At 14.4% G+C, this 14,679-nt stretch overlaps 1 protein-coding gene across 4 annotated transcripts in view; it reads left to right on the top strand.

Annotated features, from left to right (window-relative positions):
* LOC102655120 (hepatocyte nuclear factor 4-gamma) overlaps positions 1 to 14,679 on the top strand; it is a 259,440-nt gene that overhangs the window by 169,067 nt on the left and 75,694 nt on the right. The window lies entirely within an intron of this gene.

Genomic DNA, 14,679 nt, shown 5'->3' with positions numbered 1-14,679 from the left:
AAGAAAAATGCTTTTAATAATAAGATTTCATTTTAATTCGACGAAAATTCGAAGAAATATTCAAGAATATTCTTTTTATATATTATATTATTTTATATATATTTATTTATATTTTGATTTTCTTAAGTATTATATACATTTAAGTATAATATTTTTTTAATATTATTTTTAAATCATTTATTATTATCAATTTCTTATATTATAATTCTTATATATGTTATTATTTTTATTATTATGTATTATTAAAATTTATTATTTAAAAATTAAAATAAAATTTAAAATTTATATCATTAAAATTATAAAAATTTATTTATTTATTTTTTTTTAAATTTTTAAATTTTTAAATTAAATTCAATTAAATAAATTTAATTCAATAAATTTTATTGATTAATTCTGAATAATATTATTCAACAGTTAGATTAGTTTTAGATATGATGAATTGATATTTATTGAACATAAATATTTTGTTTTAATAGTTTAGTAATTTTTGTTTTAATAGTCTGAAAAAAGTAATTAAAAATTGAAATTACTATTTAAAAAATATTTTTTTCAACATTTATAGTTTTAAATTTAATCGCTATGTATGATTAGAGATAAAACAAAACTTATTTTATTTATTTATTTATTGTATCATAGATTAAACAATTATATTAATTAATAATTATATTATATATATTATATATTAATTAAACAATTATATTCTGGCTGAAATTTAAAATGAAATAATATAAAAAATTAAGTTACAATTAAATTATAAATAATAAAATTTTTATAATTTTTTACAAATAAAAATTTCAAAAATTATATGTAAGTTGCTTTATATTTTAATTATAATTAAACATTCTTATTTATGACAAGAAAAGAATCACTTTTTGTAAATAATATTTTAATTAAATTTATTATAATTTCTATTATTTTTATCAATTTTTAAAATTAATATTTTAAAAAAGAATTTTCTGAGTGTAACTTATTTTTTTTAATAAACTTTTCATATTTTTTAATAAAAATTAATTTTCGATATAAAAATTATATCATTTTAGATGGCATTTGTTTTTTAATATAAATTGTCGTAATAAAATCAGTAATATATTAAGTTCATCGAAAAACTTATGCTTTTTTTTCTTTAATTCGAATTTTTTTCGAATTTTTGTAAATATTTTTTTTTTAACTTTTATGAAATAAATATTTTCATATATTTTCTTTTATTTATAATTAATCATGAAATATTATTTTTTTAATTTAATATATCATTAAAATATTAAATATTTTTAAACAATAAATTTAATATTTAATTGTAAAAGTATGATAAAAATTAAATTGGATGATAATAAATCAGTTCTCTGTAATTTGAAATAACTATGTGTATATATATATATATATATATATATATATATATATATATTATATGTATTATATGTATATATGTATTATATATATATATATTATATGTATTATATGTATATATGTATTATATATATATATATATATATATATATATATTATATGTATTATATGTATTATATGTATATATGTATTATATATATATATATGTATATATATTATATGTATTATATGTATATATGTATTATATATATATATTATATGTATTATATGTATATATGTATTATATATATATATATATATTATATAATTATACATATAATTATTTAATAATATAATATTATGAATTATAGTATAATATATATCCATAATATTTAAATTAAAATAATTGATATTTTAATAAAAATGGAATTTATTAAGATTTAAGATTTTGAATTTCATTAAAAAATTAAATTAAAATCTTTTAACTTAATTAATATCGAATAATATATAATATATTAAATTAAAAAGATTTTAGATACAATTAATGATATTAATGATTTCAACAATTAATATTTCAACGAATTAAAAAAATTATTGCTATATTTATACCTATAAATCTTATAATTTTATTATATAATAAAAATGTACGGTGGAAATTTAAATTATAATAAAAAAAATTTATTATTTTAAAATTAAAATTATAATAAAAAATACTAAACTTGAAATAGTAAGAAAAAAAGAAAAATTTATAAATATTTAGTAATTAAAATTTATTAGAATAAAAAAATATAGATTTTTCATAAAATAAATAGTAAACTTTCATAAAAGAAATAGTTATATATATTATAATATAGTTATATTTATTATTATAAATAATAATAAAAATATCTTAATGAAATAAAAATATAAATTTTCAAAAAATTAAAAATAGGATATAATAAAGTATTATTAATAATTAAATAGAATGCGAATAATATTTAGAAAAAGTTAAATATTAAAAATGTTAAATTAAATAAAAATGTAGATATAAGAATATGCATATACATATGCATTTGTACATGTATAATATACAAATTATTCAAAAAGTTAATCAAGACAAAATTTAATTGGTGATTCCTGAGATGATTTTAAACAATTTTATCTTTGTGAAAATTTTTAACGAGTTATTAATGAAAAATTAATAATAAAATTATAGAGTCAATTATAGAATGCCACGGCACTAATAATATTAACTATGTGCTGCCAGCAAGTCATTAAGCTTGAATAAAAAATCAAAGTAATATATAGTATATCAAATATATATATATATAAATTAAGAATAATAAATTAGTAAAATAAAATGTACATTATAAACATTTTTCAATATTGAATAAAATTTTCAAAAAACAAAAATTTAACATACTTCAGAAAACTTTCTTTAATTCATAATAATTCAAAATAATTCGTTCAAATGATATTCTTTATATTAATTATAGAAAAAATTAATTTTTTATTTAAAATTTTGCAAAATATTATTAATTCGATAAAAAATAATTTTATATAAAATTGATAAAGTTAAAATAACAATTATGTGCTATTACTATTCAATGAAGAATTGTCTTTTATTTTTGTGTTTTTTTTGCATTTTTAATTAATATTGCGATTCGATGTTTTTATCAAATATATTTTTCAAACAGAATATAGAGTATCCCAAAAATGTAGGAACATCCATAAACTGAAGATTCCTGAAATAGTTTTACTAACATTTTTCTTTTCAAAAATTTTTGTTATGGTTTTATTACGAATTATTAATAAAAAACTGACCAATTATCGAGTATGTAGTCTAGTCTAGTCTAGTCTACTTTCTTGAGCCGCTACAGTAGCATTGATTATGTATAATTGAACATAACGAAGTCCAAGCAATAATTTATCTCGAAGAAAGTGTATTGAATATTATATTTATTTATTTATTCATTATTCGCTTAGTCATTGTAAATATATAATAAATAATAATAAACTCATTAACAAAACTCGTAAACGAAAATTTTGTAAAGGAAAATATTGCTTGAAATTACTTTAGAGATCTTCAATTTACGGATGTTCTAACATTTTTAGGATACTCTATATTTGTAACTGCTATAAAATTGAATTAAATTATAATAAAATGATAGCTAGTTTTTTTTCAGAAAATCTATTTTATTACTTATAATACAAAAAAATTATTTTTATTTTATATATATATATTCATTATATATTAACATGTTAATGAAGAGTTATATAAACTTTTATATTATTTATTATGACGATTATTTAATAAAATTTCATAAAAAATTAAACGTTAATAAAAAATAAAATAGAAAATAAAAGAAAAATAACATAATATTTTATGAATCATGAATAAATGACTGTATCGTTTTTGAAATCAAAGTATTCGTTTTAGATATTGCAGGGCTATTTTTGAGCGTTTCTTCGTTTGCATATGTTAATATTGTATTCAAAGGACAAACGGAAGGGGAACTGCGAATTAACAAGTAAAAGAAGCTTTTAGCCAGAAGAGTTCGCATTAATTATTAATATTGTTCATCGTTAAAACGTGTCACTGAAAAAAAACAAGAGATTATTTCCAATTCTATTTGTTTTTAATTCTATTAATTCTATTAATTCAATTTTTTATTATATTATATATTTTTATTATATTATATTTTTATTATATATCTTTTATAATTTATTATTTATATTTTTATTTTTGAAAAAAATTTATTTTTTTATATAAGATTTTCAAAAAAAAATTTATTTTTATTAATGATGAATAAATAAATAAAGATTGGAGTTTGAATAATAATAGATAAATATGTAATTAAAAAAATTATTTTCATTAAATATGATAAATAATTAACTTCTTTTTAAAATTAATTTCTTTTTAAAATATTTAATAAATATGAAAAACTTTTATATCTTTATATTGTTTTATATTTGTTATCATTTAAGAAATTAATCTGAATAATATGTTTAATTATTTTATGATGTTTAATTAACACTTTATTAAAAAAAAGTAGAATAAAATTATTATTGAATTTGTTTCTAAATTTAGTATGTAAATAAAGGATTATATGCAATAAAAATTTTTATATTAATTAAAGAATATACTTATCATTTTTATAATATTATTTATTTAATTATATTGTGAAATCTTTTGACAAAATTTAATATTATGAATTTAAAACAAAATTAATTCTATATTTTAAAAATATTGAATATAGAATTAAATTCATATCAAAAAAGAAATACATTTAAACGATGCTATAATCGATATAATAGATATTTTCTATTCTTATTTTTTATTATTATTCTGATTTAATTTTTTATTAATATAAAATTTTTATATTAATATATTTTTAAGAAAGAATAAAAGGAAAAGTGATATAATGTTTCAATATTTTATTGTATTGACAACTAAAAAGAGAAAAAGAAATGAAGAAAAAAAAACATTTTGTTTTAAGTCTATTAATAAATTCATCAATTAATTATCTAATATATTCTTCTTTTTTATACTTTACAATGTATACAAATTATAATAATTTTAATTATTCTTTATTTAATTTTTAATTGTTATTCTTAAATGAAATTTTTTAAATGAAATATTTATTAACAAGAAAACTTTCAAACTTTTTATGTATGAAAATTATTATATATTTATTAATGTTTACGTTTATAAATGTTTATATTTATATATTTATTATTTACATTTATAAAAGTTTATAAGGGAGATATTTATTATTTGTGAATTTTCATGGAATTGACATGCATAATTTTTTCTATATTTTTGATAAATGAATTTTTATTCTATAATTGTATATATTTCATTATTATTTGTGAGATAGTGAATAATATATTTGAATTATAGATTATCTTTTATTAGAATTTTAAATTTTTGTTTAAAATAATTTTTAAGAATTTATTTAATATTGGATTCTATTTATACATATGTATATGTGTATAATACATTTTTACTATGATTACCTATTCTTAATAATTGTCAATAATAATATGCAACTAATATACATGTATAATGACTTACAATTAGACTTTTAGGTTGATTTTAAAATTGTTCTTGTAGTTTTATTAAAAACCATAGCCTCTTGTGTATTCAATAACATATTCTAACTTGTTATAACTAATGCCTAAGCAAATATGCTTAGTCAATGTATCTAATATTACATAGTCTCGGATATGTTGAATTTCCATAAATATGTTTGCATTATATATTATGATATTGCAATTTGATTGCAATTAATTTTTCTTCAAAATGATGATTATATCTTGAGTTGATTTTAATTATCTTATATATTCTTGATTTTTAATTGTTATATAATACACGGGTAATATACACATATAAATTTAATGATGATAAATGTATTTACACAGATATTTATTGTATTATCAACATTATGTTTTTTTTTTTTTTTTGAGTTTCTATTTTTCTAGTATTCAATCACAAGAATGGGCAGTTTTATAATCTACTAGATAATATCAAATAATGGAGGTTAAAGCCAACATATTTCTAAGAAAAAATAATTAGACGAGTACAAAAATATCTTTAATAATGAAGGTAAGAGGATTATCACAAATTCAATCAACTTATCTTTCCATGTATGCATAAACGATTATTATTTACAAATATATTATTTAAATTTTTTATGAAATATGAGAAATTTTAACACAAGTTTGAGATATTGTATATACAAGTCAAATAGTGTAGACATTATCCTTACTTTCACTTTTTTCGTGTCTTTCTAACTAATAATTAGACAATATGTAAAATATTTACAGTGAGAATTCATCTATATTCATATAAACGGAATTATATAGAAGTTGTTATATATAATGATTATTAATTAAATGATTAAATTAAATGTTATTTGCTTTTATTAGTATTCTATATTTATTATACATATATAACATCTAAAATCAGAAATGATTCCAATTTTTCTAAAACACACTTATACATACTTACATACTATAAAATAGAAAGTATAAATTATGTAATTATTATTCTCATAAAAGTAAGCATTAGAATCTTTTTCATCAATGTTTATATAATATATAATGATTTTATTGAATATATAATGAATATAAATATCTGTTTTTGTTTTAAAATTAATAAATTAATTAATTTCTAAAATTCTCTAATTCTCTAAAAAATTCCTATAAATATATTTAAGGATTATATAGCTTTAAAGATGTAGATATAAATTTTATTTTATAATATTATTCTAAATATTATCATTTTTAAATTAAATACTACTAATTCATGTTTATGAATGTTAATAATATTTGTAACGTACTTGAAATTTGCAAAAATTGAAAAATACTTGCTAAATATTTTTTTCTATAAATTTCTAAAATTATAAATTATATAATTTCAATTTAGTTTCAAAAATTTAATTTAATTTAAATTTTAATTAAATTTAGATTATTTAAATTTAAACTATTTTGGTTTAATAATCGCACAAGATTTTTTAAAAATTCAAATGTTAATATAATTTAAAAGAATTCATTTAATCTTGGACAATTTGGTAAATTTCAGATTTCATGCTAAATTCAGGAAATATAAATATTATCTTTCTAGAAATATAAGTACAAAATATTTTAAATATTTTAAAAATGTATTGAATAAATCTTATTTAATAAAAACTATTATAATAAATCTTATAAATAAAACTATTAATTTAAAATAAAATAAAAAATAAAGTTATTACAAAAAGTTGCATTTTAATGTATTCATTAAAATGATGGATTTTAATAAAAATAGCTAGATATATATAATGCTCACAAAACTTATATTGTATATGTATAAGATGATACAATTAAGAAAAAGTCTAATTTTTAATAATAATGTAATATTAAAAAAAAGAAACTATTTTTTCAAAATATTTTCATATAAAATCATTTTATAATTTTTAATTTTGTGAAAATGTAAAAATTATTATTCGTATTAAGAACAAAATAAATTTTCGAAATTCATTTCAAATAATAATGTTAAATAAAACTATTTATTATATAATAAATAATATATTTTAATTGAAATGTTAAGTAATGGACTTTTGGAATTGAGAATTATATTCTTTATTTAATTAATTAAAAGAATTTCAGATAAGTTAAATATTTGAAAAAATATTAAGTTAAAAAATTAATTATTTGAAAAAATAATAGTTATTTTCTAATAAAAAAATTTATTTTTAAAATAACAATTCTAACTTATTTCTAAAATAATAATTCAGAATATGTATTGAACAATAAATATTACTTATAATAAGTATATTATATGATAGTATCAAGAATAATAATAATAATAATAATAAATATTTGATATTATATATTAAAAAATTAATTATTTCCACAGAAACAAATAATAATAAAGTATAACTTAATTTATGAAATGTGAAAGAAATTTTTTAATTGCAAATTTTATTTATTTTATTTTATATGAAATAATAAATAAAATATTTATAAAATATTTATATTATTTCAAAAATAATTTAAAAATAAAATTTTAAATAATGTAAATTAAAAATTTCTTTAAAAATTCAATTTTAAAAACAACAATAAAATTAAAATTTCTAATTTAAGCAGATTCAAAAACTAAATCATTAATAAATTAAATTTTTATTTTATTTAGATCTTTATTAAGAGATAATAAAAGTGAAATTTTAACATTAAATTTATATATTTGTAATTTTAATAGATCAAAAGATTTTCAATGATTATTTAAAATTTTATTTTTAAATTATTTTTAAAATAATACAAATATTTTATAAAGTATTTCATACAAAATAAAATAATAAATAAAATTTGATGTAATACAATAACAATAAAATTATATATAAAGAGATATTTAATGTATTTAAATATGATTTTAAAAAAAAATAATTAATAAATTTTTTTTATTAAATATTATATATAATATTATATAATATATAAATATTATATATATATATATATAATATAATATAATATTATATATATAATATATAATATATGTATTATATTATATATTAAATATTACATTTGTAAATATATAAATTAATTAAAAATTTATTTCTCATTTTCAAATATGTAGACTAAAATATGTAAAACCAAAATAAAGCCACTTGAAAATCTCGATTATTATTGATATTAAAAAAAATATATTAGACTAAACTTGGAGAATGTTGAGGAGTATGTAATTTGATGTGAAATCATTTTTGACAGATATGCATAAAGATCATATATCATATAAAGATTAATATTTTCATTTTTTTTAAATGGATAAGTTTTTTTAAATAGTGTATCTAATAGAATATTATAGTACATCTAGTAGAATATTTTAAAATATACATTAATAATCTATAATTCAAAATTATTGATAATCAGTATCATATCTTCTAAAAATATAATTTTTATTTATATTGTTTATTTTTATATTGCATTTATATTGTTATCATCATGGAACAAGATAAATTATAATGTATAATTATATTAAACTTTTTTTTTCAAAAAAAAAAAAAAGGAACTTGACTTTTAAATGTGCTTGAAAATGATTATATATTTGCATTTAGATTAAAATAAGATTAAAATAAGAGATTGACAATTAAATATGTCTGATAAGTACTATTTATTTAAAAATTGCTTATTAAAAACAGAAACATGAACAGACAGAATATAGCTTTGATATAAATGTATTAAATATATACATGTATTATATGTATACATGAGACATTATATAATATTATATATTATGCATTATATTATATTTTATATATATAATAGAAACTACATACAGAAACTAACTTTCAAAATGCTAAGATTTGCTTAATTATTACAATTAAAAACATCAAAATGTTTATTAGCTTCATATCATATAGAAAAAAAAGAATAAAAAATTAGATATTAATAATTATTGATAAAAACTTATATATGTATATATTTTTGAAATTTTCTTCTATCTTTTAAACTTAATTTAACGTTTTGATATTTCTTTATTTTCATAAAATTTTAAATTTTTCAAAAATTGAAAATTATTCAATTTCATTTTTATTTCATATTTAAAATAAAAAATTGTATTAGAATCATCCACTTATTATGTTAAAATATATAATCAAAGAAAATCATAAATAATGAAGTATTTTTAATAAAACAAAGATGTAAAAAATAATTTAATCTTTCTGCATAAAATAAAAAAAAAATTTAACAAAATATAATGTGTTATTTTCTAAGAACATTTCTATATGCATATTTGTATATGTTTATATATGACAAACATAAAATTAAAAAAATAGATTTCAAAGATATATTGTTAAAATATATATAGAATAATTTTAAAAATAAGTATTTCATATAAACACTATTAATTAATGTAAGGATATATTTGAAATTAAATTATGAAAATATTCTAACATAAATAAAACAATAATTTTTGCGAACATTATTTTTTATTATTTAAAATATTTTAATGAGAATTTTTTATAATTGTTTAGAATTTAATTTTTTTTTAAATTTTAAATTATTTATAAGATATTAATAAGTTTTTCTAAGTAAGTATGATCGGTTAAATTTCGTGCAATCCAACTATCAAGATAGAATCAACTGTTTCATTCCCTTACGTAATAAAATAAGATGCGCGCGCGATGTATTTTTCTTTTTACTGTGTCATTTGTTAGTTTTTTTTAATGAACATAGTTACTTATGTTTTTTTATTTTCGATTCACATTTTTCGTATTCTTGTGCATTGACTTTAATAATTAATATTTATTTTCAAATTAATTATCAGGATAATATTTAAGTATATATTAAATGATACTAATCGAAATTATGGAGTTAAAAAAAGAATATTTACTGAAAGTATAAGTATAAAATTACTAATTACTTTATAACTTTATAACTTTAGTATAAAGGATTATTTTTATAAATAAGATAATTTTTCATTTTTCTAATTTTTTTAAAAAAATCTAAAATTAGAAGAGATCAAAAATTATCAAAAATTATATATATATATATATATATATATATATATAATGCAATAATTTATTACATTTTTGTTAATTAAATTTTTTTCTCTATAAAATACGTAAAATACAAACAACAATAAAACAGATCTAATTGATTTTAATTGAATATTTGAATATTTAAATCGAAATATAAGCAATGATTATAATAATGCTTATTTAAATATCATGTAATAATAAATTTAAATAAATATATTTGAATTAATAAATAATTTTTCTTGAAATTATTTAATTATTTTATTTAATTATTAATTAAAAATGTCTATTATTTTATTTGGTATTTTATATTTAAATAAATGTTTTTTGAAATAATTTTTTAAATATTTGATTCTATTACGATAACATTTTCATTGCATTTAAAAATATAGAATAAAAATATAAAAATATTTTCATGATTTCTCATATAAACAAATACTATGAACGAAATTAAATTTTATTTTATTTTACACGATGCATTATTTAAAAAATTATCTAAAAATTATTTATTTCGTTTAATTTTTCAATGAATTCATTTATTTACAATGTTTTTAATATTATTTTTCAAAAAAATAAATAAAAATATATTATTATAAATAACAATACATAATTCAACAAAATAATTTGTTATTTCATATTATCTTTTATTTTTATTTTTCATGTAAATATATACTGAAGTCTGTTTTAGTTAAATTCTATATTAATTCTATATTCTATATTAATTGTATGAGATTTGCATATTTATAGCATATAAAATAAATTTAAGATTATTAATCATATAAGTTTCATATGATAATTAATCCTTTATTCTAATTATATCAAATGTAAAATATTAAGATGTACATATATTAATAAAACTATATAACTAGATTGTTTGATCAATTTATTTGCTTTTAGGAATAACAAATAATTTATCAAATCAAACTAATCTATGAGGAAATTTTAATAACTCAAAAATTTCAATTTTTTTATTTTGTTGAAAATAAGAAAAGAATATTAAGAAAAGAATCTGGAAATTTTAATTTTTTGTTACAATTCAGTTTAGGATAAAAACATCTTTATTTTTTAGTATTAAAGTTATATTTAAAGAAATAGTTACAATAAATACAATAATAAAATAAAAATTAATCATTTTTTATGTTTTATAAATGAATGTGATTAAACTGTGTTAGAAATAAAAAGAAAAATTCACTTTTTTTTTAAATTTTAAATTTTCCATATATATATATATATATATATACATTTTCTAAATATATATATACATATTATGTATATTATGTACACACACACGCACGCACACACACGCGCGCATGCACGCACGCACAAATTTATTATAAATACAGATATATATTAAACTTATTAGACGATGCGATATTTAAATAATTTTAATTGATAGTGCATGTTACATATCTATACATATCGATATTTACATTTTTATGAATATGACGATTTAACATATTTCTTTAATATTTCACATTTTTTATTTTATATTGTAAATTAATGATTTTATATTTTAAAGTATAAGTTCTTGCAATATTCATAAATTTTCAAATTATAACGCTAAATTATCTTTAATAAAAATATTTTTGATCATTTTGTAATAAAACTATTATTTCATATTGAAATATATTATCAAGAATATTTTAAACAATTTCTTCTTATATATGTATAATTATCACTCAGTCTTAGTTTTCGACATTTTTACATGCAAAAATATTTTTTATCATATTTATTAGTATTTCAGCACAGTTTGATTTATAATAGATTATAATAGATTTAGATTAGATTTAAATATCTGTTTTATTTTATTAAATTTAGATAATTAATAAATAATTTTATTTAAAATTAGATAATTTAATTTTGGATTAAATTAGGTTTTGATTAAATATGCCATTTTCTTTAATACGACCATAAAGCTATTGAAAAATTTATCATTTTTTTTTTATTTTTCAAATATTTGTTCTATCTTTTTTTTACAAGTTATTTTTTAACATATTATCTATAAATATCAAACAAAATCGATAAATTTACATTGGATTTATAAAAAAAAGATTTTAAAAAGAGAAAACGCACAAATAATATGCTAAAACATTTTATAGTTATAAAAAAAAAAAAAATTGTCGTTACTCAACAGAATGACCAGTATTTATAATTGTCGTCATTGATGAAAAAGCAATTTTACATTTAATGAGGAATAATACATAGTCAACTTGCGAAAAATAAATTAATAAATTAAATTAAATATAATTTTTTATAATTTATATAATTTTATATTTTAATATTTAATTTTAAATAATTAAAGATTTTAATAACATTTTCTCATAACATATTAATATTTAATTATATATTATATTACATAAATCTTTTTTATTCTGTGTATTTACTTAAAATTAGAATATTTAAACCTTTAAAAATTGATACATTCCATATTATTTATTTTATGATTATTAAAAATACATTAAAGATAAAAAATATTTTTAACAATTAAAATTATAATTTTCAGATAATAATGTTAAATTATATATATTTTGATGACATTACGTTAATTATAATCATTTACATGTAAATTAGATATTATAGATCAATATTTATATACACAATATTTATATACATAATATATATATATACATTATAATAGTTATTATATCATTTACAATTAATAGACAAATTCTTCGTTATTATTTTTTTTATTCATTCTTTTTTATTGAATTATTTATTACATAGTAATAATAAACTTATATTTTTTCATGATATTGTGATATTAATTTATAATTATAGATTATATATATAGTATAATATAATATTATAAATAATGTAGTATAAATAATATAATATAATTATTATAAAATATAGTAATTACATAATAATTTTTTAATAGTAATTACATATAAATATTATATATTATATAAATATTAGTACAATTTTTTATTATGTTGTCTAATTATATGTAAAATTTAATAATATTTTTAATAAATTTATATCCACTCACTATAAAACATAAAAATTATCATATCTTTTAAATAATCATATTCTATTTTATATATAACAATATTTTTATTATTATTATTAATATTATTAATATTATTAATATTATACACTAACTCTTTTCTTTTACAATATTACAATGTAAAATTATATAATAAAGATTAATATTCAACTGTTTTTTAACTTAAATTATTATTTTTATATTTGGCAATTAATTTTGAATGAGAAGACTATTAATTTGTATTTGATATTAATAAATTAAAAATGATTTTTAAAAATATTTTTATTTAGTATTTTAAATATTATTTTACCTGGGACTTGGGACTATTAAAATGATTTAAATAAAAAATTTATAAGAAATTAAATTTGATAAATTATACAAGAATTAAATTCAATAAAAAAAATTTATTTGCTATTTTGATCTCATTAAATAATATATAATTGCTCGCTTTAAATATGAATCCAGAAACTGAATTACTACATTTTCAATTTTCTCAAAAAATACAAATTTTTATAGAAATGTGCAATTTTTTTACAAAAATAGAAATATTACATAAAAATTAAAAACTTGAAATTAATCTTAAAAGAAAGAGAAAAGTATTTTAAATTATATATTTGTAATATTGAATAATGATATATAAACATTAAAGTTTAAAAAGAAATTGACATATATAATTTTTACGTATTACTTTTACATTTTTAGAAAAATTTATTTATTTGACATGAATTTACTATATAAATATTTTCGAAGAAAAAATAATCTAAAAAAAATGTAAATATTTCCAATTTATTGAAAAAATAATCGATAATATTTTACTACTATACCATCATTCTTCTTCTATTGTGCTTCGTAATCGATACCAATAAAATATTTGTTCGTTTCTACATATAATATTTAATTTTATTTTATATAACTTTCTATTCTATTTCTATTCTATTTCTATTTTATTTCTATTTTTATTGTCTAATTTTTAAAAATTTAAATTTAATTTTTTAAGAATTTGTAAAATATTTTTGATTAGCAAAAATTTTGAAAATTGTTTCCAGATAAAAATATTTTTATTATTTTAATTTTAAATTTTAAACTTTGCAATTTTATTATTAAATTTTTAATTTATTATTAAATTATAGCGAAAATGAAACACTATAAGAAAATAGAAAAAGATTTAGAAGAAAATATGATCAATATGATTAATTTGGTCAAATTATTATAATTTATTTTATAAAGTTAGAATTTGGATTCTTCAAATATTTGAAGAAAAATTTTAACTTTTTAAAATAATGTAACAATTCATATTGATTATATTTTATTTTTTTTCTTATATTTTATTTTTAATAATAATAAAGAAATTAAATAATAATAAAAAATCCT

The sequence above is a fragment of the Apis mellifera genome, linkage group LG9, assembly GCF_003254395.2.
Source record: "Apis mellifera strain DH4 linkage group LG9, Amel_HAv3.1, whole genome shotgun sequence".
NCBI lineage: Eukaryota > Metazoa > Arthropoda > Insecta > Hymenoptera > Apidae > Apis > Apis mellifera.
This window is presented reverse-complemented; position numbering and strand designations above follow the sequence as displayed.